The following is a 14669-nucleotide window of genomic DNA, read 5'->3' on the forward strand; positions in this document are numbered from 1 at the left end:
CGAGGAACTTCTTGGCTTGGTTTGGTTTTAGGAAGTTTTACTAGATGACGCTCGTGACCTGGTTCAAAACGCATTACTAGATGAACTTACTGGTTTGGTTTATGAGGTTTTATTGTACGAGGAATTTTTTGGCTTGGGTTATGAAGTTTTACTAGACGAGGAACCTCTTGGTGTGGCTTAAGTTTTATTAGGCAAAGAACTTCAAGCTTGGTTTAAGAAGTTTTATTAGAGGAAATTCTTGGGTTGGTTTATAAAGTTGTATTAGACGAATAATCTGTGGCTGAATTAGGCAGTTTTCTTTTCTTTTAATATCTTCTGAAACTGTTGTACGAAGTTTTATTAAAGGAATGACTGTGAAAATAATCAACTGTCCTTCGACCAACAGTAATATTTTATGTTCTGTACTATTTCTTTTTATTGTTATCCTTATCTTTACTGCTTGTGTACCTCGCTTGTACGTCCATATGCCAGGGACAAGAGCCACTCACTCTGAGTTATGAAGTCTTACTAAATGAACGACCACAAAAATTACCAACTGCCCAACGACCGGCAGTAAAATTTAATGTTCCGTACTCTTATTTTAATGTTATCTTGAAGGCAACAGGCGGCGTAACGAGGGACTTATGAATACATGCAGGGTCGTGTTGGTTGCCTCCTGTACCTGGGACACGATACCTTAGGCTACTGTGGCACGCTCTGGACATGTCGCTATTCTCACCGCTGGCCGCGAAACGAGTCTGAAGCGGCGCAGGTCTCATCTCGTCCTTAGCGGTGCCAGCGGCGTGCGGGTTACGGGAGCACTGTGTCATAATTTCAGCGTTTCCTCTTGGCGTTCCTGTGGTCACCTGAGCCGTAAGTCTTGGCAGGTGTAATAAAAGTTTATAGCAAAAGGTAACGTGCTGCCATTAGCCCGGACTCTCGACATGGCGTTAGCTGATGACCGCTTGTGTCGGTGTGTGTGGGGGGGAGGGGGTTAGAGTGTGTGTGTGTGTGTGTGTGTGTGTTGGGGGGGGGGGGGTTGTTGGTACCTACATGCACCTCAATCAAGGAAAGGAAGAGAATAAAGACAAGTGTAAGAAAGTAAATAGGCTATATAGGCACCATTTTCTTTGACGCTATACGATATAAGCCTTCTGGGAACTCTGCGACATCGTGTTTACCGTAACGGCTATCTTCCTATTCTGGTCGACGTTAAGCATTGAAAAAGTAAGAATGCACCTCAGTTTAAGCATTATTAGAAGGCAAAAACAGAAGAAACACGCACGATAAGGAGGAACCAATACTCTTCGCCTATAGCACAACACAAGAGCCGCCTCAAGACCACCTCCGTGTTTCTCTTACCCAGGAAAACACGTGAGAAGCTTGCGCGAGAGACGGTACCGGAGAAAGTGCGCGCAATCATGTTCTGGAGGCTCGCAGTCACGTCTTGAATCCATTTCAGAGGTAAATGGAGATTATATGTTGTATTCCTCTAAGCCCGCACGCGTGAAAGAACAATGCAAAGGTGAAAGTAGTCAGAGGAACATGAATATAATGCAGGGGTCAGGCAGTACCGAAGCGCCACCGCACAAGTTGGAGCTAATTGCAGACATAAGTTTTTGCACCGTTCATGAAGTCACTCCCACTCGTCCCTTACTTACTTACTCTCCCTTTCCTTCCCTTTCTCCTCCCCCGCCGCCACCTCCTTGCTTTCACCACGCAGCTGCCCTTCCCTTTCCTTCCCTGGCACTCTCCCTTTCCGTGTCGCTCGCCTCTTTCCGTCACTTTCCGCTTCGTCCCGTTCTGTCCCTCTCTACCCCGCCCCCGCCTTGCACCATTCTGTTTCTCCACGCCGCGCCCCGTTTCGTTCCCTTCCTGCCCCGCCTCACCCCTTTCCTGGCTCCCGGACATGCTTGACACGAGTGGACTGAACGCTAAACGCCAGACAGACTCGCAGACTCCGTGGCCTCAGGATCAAGTAAGTCGTAGGATGTAGAACGTATGGTAGAACACACGCCGCGCACGCATACAAAACACAAGTATACTAAATATGTATCCGCCAAGTACACATACACGCTCCTAACTTATACAGTAAGCATATAAGGCATACAAACTAAATATGCACACACAAACGTACACACACTCTGGAACAGCCATTTTTGTGTTGTTTAGCCTTTAGTCTGCCTCCTGTGAACACACACACACACACACACACACACACACACACACACACACACACACACAGAAAAAAAAAATTAGCCCTGATGTATAAAAAAATATAAAAAAATCCTTCCCCCAACACTAACAGGCCGTCAGCGCGCTAATTAAAAAGATAAAAAAATGCTATACATAGAAAAGTCATCAATTGATTACTATCAGAACTAGCCGCCGGAGAGAAGAGGCGGCGGTGGTGGTGGTGGTGGTAATGGTGACAGTGGTGGTGGTAATGGTGACAGTGGTGGTGGTAATGGTGAGTGGTGGTGGTGGAGGTGGTAACTGGTGGTGGTGGAGGTGACAGTGGTGGTGGTAATGGTGAGAGTCGTGGTGGTGACGTCACAAAATTATCTGTTGCTCGTCCGATATTATTCTTAACTTGCAGAAAAAGGAGCGCAATCTTCTCCGAGCAAGGTAATAATGAGAAGAATTAAGCGGTGAGCACAAAGACAGGTAAGGCGGCGGACAAATTAATAAGCACAGGCAGGTCGGCCAGGTAATTGGTGATGCCGCCAAGGACACCCGAACACAGAGGCACGTTTGATTAAAGATGTGTTGACCAAAATCGTAGAGAACACAGTAAAAAAAAAAGCAACTTGGTACATTCACAAGAACGATGCAAGAACAATGAACTATGAACAAGAACACTGAATAAGAACTATCTGAAACGCACATCAAGAAAGACAGAAAACTTTCCTTATAACGCATTTTAATTGGTGCAATAAATATGATTGACGTTAGCTGAGTCGCTTTTTTCAATGTACAGTTAAGTTCTGATATGCTTATTTAATTAAAAAAAATTACAACATGTTTATATTCACAACAGAGCCACGGATACTTTGTGCATTATCATGTTAATTGATTAATAAACAACTTTTATAAAAAAGAAAAGAAACCTAGAACACCTACAATAGTGATCTACAAACAACTTTGCATGATGTTCCAATTTTGGCAACAACATTCACGTCGTCCTTCTCTATTTTTAGTAGACATAAAACTGCGACTCTGGCCATCAAGATAGTCACTACAACTATTGTACAGTCACACGCCAACACTCACAATACACCACAGCAGCCACTCAGCCACACGTTACACCACAGAGGAGTGTATCAAGACACCTCTCCTTCCGAAATTGACCTCTTTTTGTGGAAACAGCAATTGGCGGGCTTTTTATTTTTACACCTATTTTTGTTGCCCTTGAGCTGTTTCTTAGGTTGTAAAAAAAAAAAAAAGAAAAGAAAAAAAAAAAATAGAACCACTCAGCCACACACACCACAGTACCAGCACAGACACACAGCCACTTACACTTATGCAACACACCACACGGCCACACACCTTACGACAACACTGACTGACAAACTAGCCATAATTAACATTCTCGACTTTTACAGGAAAAATGCATCAACAATTCAATAAAAAAACAATGATCCAGAACACAACACTGGTTCAACATACCGTGTAGCTGCCGATGATGGAGGCTGTCGGGGGGAGGTCGTGAACGCTGCCACCAGTCACTCACCAAAGCGAGCCAGCGGGGATCTGTGAGAAATTATTATTATTATTATTATTATTATTATTATTATTATTATTATTACTATGAGACGAATCAGGAAGAGAGGGAGGACTGCTACCACTATAAGCGTAAGGAAAACTAACTATTATAAATCGGATACATAAGCTGGGAGAGTTAGATTTGCACAGATATGAAGAAGGCGTTCCTCTACACACTTTTGACAAGAGACAGAATTATCGTAACTTTAAGGAAACAGGTGCTTTAGATAACATACACATGTGCATACATATAGATGGATGAATGGATTGAGAAGAAAAAACTCATAAAATTACGTAAAGCATAAGTTCCATACCTAACACTCAATTGAAATTCGTCTATTTATAAACTTGAAATATAACACACATCAAATGGAAGGAATGAAAGTAAAATCTCCCCAGTGACTTCTTTCTGCCAGCACTGAAGGGTATATAGGACGTCAAGAACACCGCAGCCACTTGAAAAACAACTTACACCAAAGGGAAAGAGTGAGAGTAAAATCTACCCAGTGACTCCTTTCTACCAGCACTGAAGGACACCCTATATAGGACGTCCAGGACACCGCCACCACCTTCACCCTTTAACCCGGCCAGCGCTGCTCCCTTCTTGCTTATTCCCGCCGAGGCCCCGCAGTGAGTGCCATGCCGGGGCCCCAAAGTGCTTCATTGACAAGGGCACAAGTTATAGTCGTCGCTGCGGTGCCTTTCCGGGGGTGAACATGCTCCCCACTGCCCGGGTATGGACGCAAGGTTACACTGGCGGGTACTTCGCCGTGCATAACATGGATAGGGGGTTTGTAGTTTGAAGGGTCGCAGTTAAACGGGGAACAAAAGAACAGATGGACAAGAACTTCAATTATTTATATTACTTTTCGCCTTGCATAACATCGACGGGGATTTGCAGTTTGAAGGCTCGCAGCTAAACGGGGAACAAAAGAACAGATGGACAAGAACTTCAATTATTAATATTACTTTCGCCTTGCATAACATCGACGGGGATTTGAATGTTGAAGGCTCGCAGCTAAACGGGGAACAAAAGAACACATAGACAAGAACTTCAGTTATTTATATTACTTTCGCCTTGCATAACATCGACGGGGATTTGAATGTTGAAGGCTCGCAGCTAAACGGGGAACAAAAGAACACATAGACAAGAACTTCAGTTATTTATATTACTTTCGCCTTGCATAACATCGACGGGGATTTTAAGTTTGAAGGCTCACAGCTATAAAAGTAACGAAAGAACAGATAGAATATAACGTCGATGTTGCTTTGAGAGTTTGTAGGCCAGAAGTGAAGAAAAAATAGGGGAGATAAGATTTGATAACGAAAAAAATGGGGGAAGAACATTTGTGATGAGAGATGAAAGTAAAAATATTAGAGAATTAAAGAGAAGCAAGCGTCCATGTGCCCTCTTTTTCTGTGAACAGTAAAATGAAAGGTAAAAAAAGCTGTGAGGCAAAAATGAGGGGAAGTAGTTAGTTGCGCATTGCTGTAAGAATAAAAAATTAAAATAAAACGTCGAGGAACAACAATTAAAAAGTCCATGTACTTGTTATCTGTGCGGCAAAGTGGAGATAAAATATAACTGAAAGAAAAAAAAAAATGTGAAATTTTCTAATCAATGTTGGTAAAAAGATACAAAACTTATAAAACAACATGAAATTCAAACACGCAAACGTCAATTTATTTTCCCATATAAAAAAAGAGAAAAAAATAATAGTTTCCAGACAGACGTCGATGTTGGGGGAGACGTGGCGGCGCGAGTCAGGTTAATTAGTGGGGCAGGTGACCACTGGAATGGGGCAGGTCCTGTGTTACCGGCGGCGGCGGGTTGTTGTGCCTCAGATAAGAGCGCCCGACTGACCTTACCGGATTTCATCGAGGGAGCAGCGGACGCCAATTAGTTAATGCGATTGTAGATAAGTTTGTTTTCAGCCTTCTCCTCCTCCTCCTCCCTTCCCTCTCCTTTTAAGTCACTGAACCATGTACGTAGCGTGTGTAGACTAGATACTTATTTTCTTCTACTCCCCTGCACACCTTTTTGAATGCCGTCGTCATCTTTCAGGACTTGCAAAAGTGAAGAATACATAAGTGTCCTTTTCTGCTTCCTTCCCTTTAGTTTTTCCTTCATCCAGTCCGCACTCACACAGTACCACTTGCTTGCGTCAGATACAGATGAGTTTGATAGCTTAACCCCTCACCCCGTATAATTGTCACTAAGTCATGTCGCAGCTTGTCATATGCTCGGTTAATTCTTTTCCCTTCAATCACGTAAAGGCTTTAATGAGTCTGAGATGAGTTTGATAGTCTTTTTCCCATCACCCATTATATTTGCCACTAAGTCATGTAGTAGCTTGTCATATGCTCGGTTAATTCTTTTCCCTTCAATCACGTAAAGGGTTTAATTCAATATATCCCTAAATGTATATCAGATAATGGCTCTGCATAAGGCTAAGTGGCATACACAGGGTAGCTCTTGTAAGCATAACATAGCTTATACTTTCTATCCATGAATTAACTTTTTGAGGATATTTATCGCATTTGAACTCCAGCTTCACCTTAACCTCGACCTGCATAATCTGTCCCACTCATTAATTGTTCCAGGTGAAATAAATCTTAAAGTATCTGACTCCCACTTCCAGGTTCTAGGCCACTCGCTAAAGCTTTCATTCACCCCTTGAAGCTCTTGGTCACGACATCCTACAGAACGACAGTCATCCTTCCCTTCCGTCAGTTACTTCACCCTTCCTTGCTCCTATAATCCTCTTCCGACCTTCAACCCAACAATCCCTCACGTTCTTAGTCCCCGACAATGCAAATTATAGTTCCAAGTCACTTCTCGCTCGCTTTTCCTCTTTGACTCAGAGCCGCGCAAAACACGCCTTGACATTAAAACATTTTCATGGACAAGTTTTATCTCGACGCAAAACGGATAAAACAGATGAACTTTGTCGCGTCATTTTCACTAATAACCCGCAAAAGTCTGAGGTGCCTGAATGTATGTTTGTGTGTGTGTGTGTGTGTGTGTGTGTGTGTGTGTGTGTGTGTGTGTGTGTGTGTGTGTGTGTGTGTGTGTGTGTGTTGCGTGATTTTCATCCTTCAAAATGACGACCAAGAAGAAATAATGTGATGGCTTTATTTTCTTTATTTTTTGTCTCACGTGAGCCTCGCAACGCGCGCACGTAATTAGTGAGGCGTGAAGGCACTAATCATAAGTATTAATTAAACATCAGGATCTGCGTCATTTGAGTCAACTTCTTATTCTTACTTTTTTTTCACGAGTATCGGTTTACACAACACCTGAGTAACGCTAATCAAGTTGTTCTTACTTTTTGCGTGGTCACCTAAATCACGTAACGATATTTTATTTCGTGCTTGTAAATTTAAACGATACACGGGTTAATTTTCCCTCCTTCACTTTGATAACAATAAAGGTGTTGGTCGTGAAAAGGATATGTAGGTACTATGACTTTCTACTACTACTGCTACTACTACTACTACTACTACTACTACTACTGCTATTATTATTATTACTACTACTACTATTACTACTATTACTATTATTGATACTACTACTACTACTACTACTACTACTACTATTGCTACTACTACAACTACAACTACTACTACTACTCCTATTACTACTACTACAACTACTACTATTACTGAAGCACGTGGACTTCACACGGACGCCTCTCACTTCGTCACTCATGCCAACCCTTTGTATTCCACTTGCCTAGGCCGTAATCAAAGCCAGGGTTGACAGACAGCATATGGGTGATCTTTGGCCACGGCGGCAGTCGAGGATTGCCAACCATCGGTGGGGCCCGAAGGTGGTGACCCGCGTTCACTACTTCCGTTCGCTAACCTGAGACGTTGCTGTTTATTATTTTGGATTGCACTATTAGGCTATATGGATTAGAGTTCGGTGTAATGTGCCTGAATTCGATTGCAGAGAAAGTATTTGTTCTTGAATGGATTTGGACTCAAGGGCAAACCTCTGCATTAAATTCTGAACCCTTGCTTTGGCTCAGACGGAGTGAGTGTGTGCTCCGTGGAGGGCTGAGCGCTGAGGGATAGGTACAGGCAGGTAAAGTTGGGGGATATGATATAGCTGCGCGTGGCCTCGGTGCTCCTCTCCGTAGCATTGAGGGGTAGGTTGTCCTTCATGATAGCGCTCAACTTGCACTGATTCACCGAGGTCAGGACGAGGCAGGGGCGACGGTTCCAAGAAAACAGAACCAAGCTATTGTCTTTGTTTTTCGTGTGTGTGTGTGTGTGTGTGTGTGCGCGCCGGCGGTCACGTAGGAAAGATACGCAGCCACAGATCACGACGCACCTCAACAAACGCAGTCTTTGTTTTGTCATCACCGCAGCCACCACGACCCTTCCTTCCCAGCACCCGTGTCCAGCCCCGCCCACCCACCAACTCCCCCCAAACCAGGCCCAGTCCACCTGCCCTCCAGTCATCGAGGACACTCACGATCCACCCTCCACCCAATGCCCACCACACGCCATAGTCCACACCGCGCCTCCACAATTATCCACACCCATTATTCACATGATTTACTCTCCACTTATGACGTTCAGGCTGTTGTCTCTCGGGGAACTTCTCCACCTCCACCCCCTCATTCTTTTTCTTCCTCCTCTCCCTCCCTCCCTCCATTCTTCACCGCCCTTTACTCCCTCCCTCATCACCAATCGCTTCGTTCCATTCCTCCACTTGTTTTTTTCATTCCGCCTCTCGTTCCACCTCATACCTCCCTCACCTCTTGCCCTTCCACGCGAGCCATCTTTTACCTCTTCCTCGCGCACCCCTTCAATTCTCCTGCCTCCCTCTCTCACCTGTTGGCCCATCATTTATTCCTCCCTCACTACCCACGCTACCTCGTCCCCATCCACCCTTCGAACCCCTTCACCCGCTCCCTTCACCTTCCCTCACCCCTTCGCAAGACCCTATCATCCACCTTCTCTACGGTTCAACTTCCCCACTGCACCAGGTAAAAGTTCAGTAGGTTCTCTTGACCCTCTCTGCAACCCCTACACGCATCCTTCCTACTGAGCCTCAACCCACTACCCACACGTCCTTCTACCTTGCCTTTCCTTCCTCTTCCTTCTCATCCCACCCCTCAATGCCCTTCCACATCGCCACCTCACATTCCACCTCGTTTCTCATCCCCATCCTGTCCCTTCCCCGTTGCGCTAACCACCCGCCATACGAGTGTTTCAAGACCTCCCGCTGCTGACCTGCACGGGAGAGACTCATCCCAGGCCACTATGACATTTTGGTTCCGTTAACGGCCGGCCTCTTCTTCTTCGCCATGTTCGGTCTTTCGCCTCCTCTTCGCCACCCATCCTTGCTTACCCCACCCCCTCGTCGCCTCATTCCTGCCTCCCACCCGCCCGTCCTCTCTCTCCCTCCCAGCCGCCGTCAGATGCGAAACCAGTCAGCGCTCGTCTTTAAACTCCCCACCTCTAACAATGTACTGCACGCATCGCTGGAGACCGGTCGCAGGTGATATAAATTGCTGCAGGAGATCCAGCGGGGTAAACTTGCACTGTTTGGACACGGTATTATAAGGCTTTCCGGGGGTAGAATGGGGAAAAAAGAGGAGTCAGCAAGAAGAAGAACATTTCCCTCTCTCTCTCTCCCTCTCTCTCCCGCTACGCTCGGTCGCCTTCTTATATTCTCAGAGAACACCCAACCAACGCACACACACACACACACACACACACACACACACACACACACACACACACACACACACCTCCATATTTGTTACTGCTTCTGCTGTTGTTGTTGTTGTTTTTCTTATTAATAGTGTTGCTTTTGTTACTGTTGCTTCTTCTCTTCCTACTTATTTGCTGTCTATGTTACTGTTGCTATTACTGTCGTTACTTTTGTTGTTGTTGCTTTTACTACTCTTACTGTTGTTGTTTTCACTTTTGTTTCAACCATTTCTGCTGTTCCTTCTGCTTCTGCTTCTACTTCTGCTGCCGCCGCTGCCATACCATTCCCATACCACGAAGGCGACACACCATCCCGGCGACGCGCACCCTTGCCATACCATCGGCCCATCACGACACATTACAGCCATGCCGCTCCCCATCAACACATCTCCATTACCATACCTTCCCCACCGCCCCGCCGCCGCCGCCCCATCACCATAAGCATCTCCGCCATCCACCGCCATTACCATACCGCCGGCACACCATTACCATAACACTCCAATACCATTAACGCTACTAGTAAGATAGCCAAGCATTCACCACCCCTTCCCTTACTTCACCACTGCTATAATCATCACCATCACAATTTGTATGTTTTGTAAATATTTGTAAATGATTACTATTATTATTATCATTATTATTATCGTGATTATTATGATTATTATCTTTACTATGATTATTGCTATTATTGTTATTTCTATTTTCCTTTTTATTTTCGATCATACTACTTTGTTCATTTGTCTCATTCATTTCATTTCATCTTCCATTGATGTATATTTTCAGCTCTAGGGCTGCCTGATACTTCATGAAATAAACCGTTTATTATTATTATTATTATTATTACTTTAAGACACCACTTCACCACTGCTATAATCATCACCATCACCACTACTTTAAGACGCCACTCCACCCCCTTTTCCTTACTTCACCACTGCTATAATCACCACCATCATCACCACTACTTTAAGACACCACTTCACCACTGCTATAATCACGACCATCACCATCACCACTACTTTGAGACACCACTTCACCCCCTTTCCCTTACTTCACCTCTGCTATAATCACCACCATCATCACCACTACTTTAGGACACCACTTCACCCCCTTTTCCTTACTTCACCACTGCTATAATCACCACCATCATCACCACTACTTTAGGACACCACTTCACCCCCTTTCCCTTACTTCACCACTGCTATAATCACCACCATCACCATCACCACTACTTAAAGACACCACTTCACCCCCTTTTCCTTACTCCACCACTGCTATAATCACCATCACCATCACCACTACTTAAAGACACCACTTCACCCCCTTTTCCTTACTCCACCACTGCTATAATCACCACCATCACCATCACCACTACTTTAAGACACCACTTCACCCCCTTTTCCTTACTCCACCACTGCTATAATCACCACCATCACCATCACCACTACTTTAAGACACCACTTCACCCCCTTTTCCTTACTCCACCACTGCTATAATCACCATCACCATCACCATCACCACTACTTTAAGACACCACTTCACCCCCTTCTCCTTACTTCACCACTGCTATAATCACCATCACCATCACCATCACCACTACTTTAAGACACCACTTCACCCCCTTTTCCTTACTCCACCACTGCTATAATCACCACCATCACCATCACCACTACTTTAAGACGCCACTTCACCCCCTTTTCTTTACTTCACCACTGCTATAATCACCATCATCACCATCACCACTACTTTAAGACGCCACTTCACCACTACTATAATCACCACCATCACCATCACCACTACTTTAAGACACCACTTCACCCCCTTTTCCTTACTTCATCACTGCTGTACTCACCATCATCACCATCACCACTATTTTAAGACACCACTTCAACCCCTTTTCCTTACTTCACCACTGCTATAATCACGACCATCACCATCACCACTTCTTTAAGACACCACTTCACCCCCTTTTCCTTACTTCACCACTGCTATAATCACGACCATCACCATCACCACTACTTTAAGACACCACTTCACTCCTTTTCCCTTACTTCACCACTGCTGTACTCACCATCATCACCATCACCACTACTTTAAGACACCACTTCAACCCCTGTACTTCACCACTGCTATAATCACCACCATCATCACCATCACCACTACTTTAAGACACCACTTCAACCCCTGTACTTCACCACTGCTATAATCACCACCAGCACCATCACCACTACTTTAAGACACCACTTCAACCCCTGTACTTCACCACTGCTATAATCACCACCATCACCATCACCACTACTTTAAGACACCACTTCACCCCCTGTACTTCACCACTGCTATAATCATCATCATCACCATCACCACTTCATCCCCTGTACTTCACCACTGCTATAATCATCATCACCATCACCACTAAGAGGGAATCACCATTTATTACTCCCCACACCTCGTCCAGACCCCCTTTCTCCTTTTCCCATTACATCACCACTATAGAAAGACACCATCCCAATAACCATACAACCCCAAAACCCAATAAACATATGTTGCAATTATAACCATCGCCTCTTAGAATATAATACGGTGTCACTATGTACTCCTACCTTCTCTTTTTCTTCCCTTCACACCTAAATTAAATCACACATCACACACACACTCACACTCTCTCTCTCTCTCTCTCTCTCTCTCTCTCTCTCTCTCTCTCTCTCTCTCTCTCTCTCTCTCTCTCTCTCTCTCTCTCTCTCTCTCTCTCTCTCTCTCTCTCTCTCTCTCCTCTCAATCTCCTTCGCCCCTCAGCCACACACACCACACCACCACACACAAGGTACATCTCTCTCCCTCCCTCTCCCTCCCCTTCGCCCCTCCGCCACACACACCACACGCCCTCCTCATGCCTTCACACCGGCGTCGCCATTGTGTGCACGAGCGAGAATGTTAAGCTCGCCAAGACGATACAAAAAGGAGCAGAGGTGGCGCGGATCCGTGAAAACCTGGACGACATCCAACACACGACGAAGACGACGACGACCTCCACGACTCCAACGACCTCGACCCTGATGATGATGATGATGATGATGATGAGATTATTAGATGCAGGAATGAAGGGACGAAAAAGGTACTGAGTGTAATTAAAATATATATTCATGGGTGATTAAATGTGGGTGAAACAATGGAGAGAGAGAGAGAGAGAGTGTGACACGCTACTCTCATCATCATCATTTCTTTCTCCTCCTCCACTTCTTCTTTGCCTTCACTTCCCTCATCTTCGGGGCTGGGGAGGCGTGTGGGGAGAAGAGAGAGGAGGGGAGGTAGAGTTGAGATTGAGGGACACGTAGAGAGGGAGGGAGGGAAGGAGGGAATGGAGGAACAAGCAGAAGTAGCATTCTCTCCCCCTCGGTAAGGTTACCTCCACCTCCACCTCCTCCACCTCCTCCTCCTCCTCTTCTCCAGACGGTCATCTCCAACTTGATCGTCAGTCTGGTCTCGCCTCGCCATCTCCACTACTTCCTCCACCTCCACACCTCCTCCTCTCACTCCCTCCACACGCTCCTCCCTTCCACACCATTACCTCCATCTCCACCTTCTCCATTCCATCCTTTTTCATCCACACTTCTGCCACTTCCTCCACACGATATCCTCCTCCTCCTCCTCTTCATCCACATTGCCTCCATATCACATCCTCCTCCATCTGTCTGACTCTTACAAACTCATGTCACACTCTACCCTCTCCAATCCACCTCTAGTCCACTTCATCATCAGAATCTCCACCTCCTCCTCCTCTTCCACCTTTTCATCCACATTACCTCCACATCACATCCCCCTCCTCCATCTGTCTGACTCTTACAAACTCATGTCACACCCTACCCTCTCCACTCCACCTCTAGTCCACTCCATCATCAGAATCTCTACCTCCTCCTCTTTCACATGCACATCCCACTACCACCACCGCCACCATCACCTCCACCTATCTCTTATTCTAATGCATCTCCATCACAGTCTCCACCTCCTCCACCTCATGCATCTTCCACTAACACTGATTTATATTGCTTCTTCACCTCCACCACCTCCACCACCGCCTCGTCCACTTTTCCATGCCTTTTCCTCCTCCTCCACCTCCACTACAATTGATTTATACCACTTCTCCTCCTCCAACACCATCACCTCGTCCACTTCTTCATGCCTTTCCTCCACCTACTCCACCATTATTCCACCTGCGACCTTCACCAGTCTGTTTTTTTTTTTATTTTTTTTTTTTTACAGCAGAGGAGTCAGTTCTACATCCCCTTCGTCAGCGCCTCCTTCAGGAACGTCCTCGTATCCTTCTCGTTGTCCTCAGCGTCACCTTCGTCATGTCGTTACTGAAGGTGTTATCGCTGCCATCACTACCACCACCACCACCAGTACCACCACCATCACCACCATTAACCTCACAACCAGATTACCAGCCACCATCCATCTTGGGGGAAGGAATTAAGAAGGAAGAGGAGGAGGAGGAGGAGGAGAAAGAAGAGTTGGAGGAGGAGGAGGAGGGGGAAGAAGAGTTAGAGAAAGAGGAGCAGGAGGTGGAGTTGGAAGAGGAAGAGGAGGGTGAGGAAGAAGAAAAATAAAATAATCAGAATCAGAAGACGGAAAGGAGGAGAAAATGGAACAGAAAGACGATGAGGAAGAAGAAAACAATAAGAAGAAGAAGACGTACAGGAATGAGAAGGAGGAGAAGCTGGTGATGAGGAAGCAAAAACGAGAGTAAGAAGAAGAAGAAGAAGGAGGAGGGTAGTTAAAGGAGAGGAGGAGGAGGAGGAGGAGGAGGAGGAGGAGGAAGTTCAAAGGATGACAATGAGGTCCTTCAACATACTCGCTGCAATCTTTTTCCTTTCTTTGCTTTTTCATTATTTTCCTAAGTCCTTCATTTCCATTTTTATTCTCCTTCTTCCTCTTCCTTTCCTCCGTCATCTGCTTGCTTACACCCCTGCATACCAATCTTCTCTCTCTCTCTCTCTCTCTCTCTCTCTCTCTCTCTCTCTCTCTCTCTCTCTCTCTCTCTCTCTCTCTCTCTCTCTCTCTCTCTCTCTCTCTCTCTCTCTCTCTCTCTCTCTCTCTCTCTCTCTCTCTCTCTCTCTCTCTCTCTCTCTCTCTCTCTCTTCATCGTTCGGTATTTCTTGCTTTTTCTCCTTCTATATTTATCTGCACGTTTTTTTTTCTCT

General features: G+C 45.5%; 1 protein-coding gene across 3 annotated transcripts in view; it reads right to left on the minus strand.

The window, feature by feature from the left end:
• Positions 1–14669, minus strand: part of LOC126999897 (uncharacterized) — a 171449-nt gene that overhangs the window by 53483 nt on the left and 103297 nt on the right. For all 3 annotated transcript variants that reach the window (XM_050863024.1, XM_050863026.1, XM_050863023.1), the window contains exon 4: positions 3649–3732. The gene's annotated coding sequence lies outside the window, so the exon portion shown is untranslated. The remainder of the gene's footprint in view (positions 1–3648; positions 3733–14669) is intronic.

This window comes from Eriocheir sinensis, chromosome 17, assembly GCF_024679095.1.
Source record: "Eriocheir sinensis breed Jianghai 21 chromosome 17, ASM2467909v1, whole genome shotgun sequence".
Classification (NCBI taxonomy): domain Eukaryota; kingdom Metazoa; phylum Arthropoda; class Malacostraca; order Decapoda; family Varunidae; genus Eriocheir; species Eriocheir sinensis.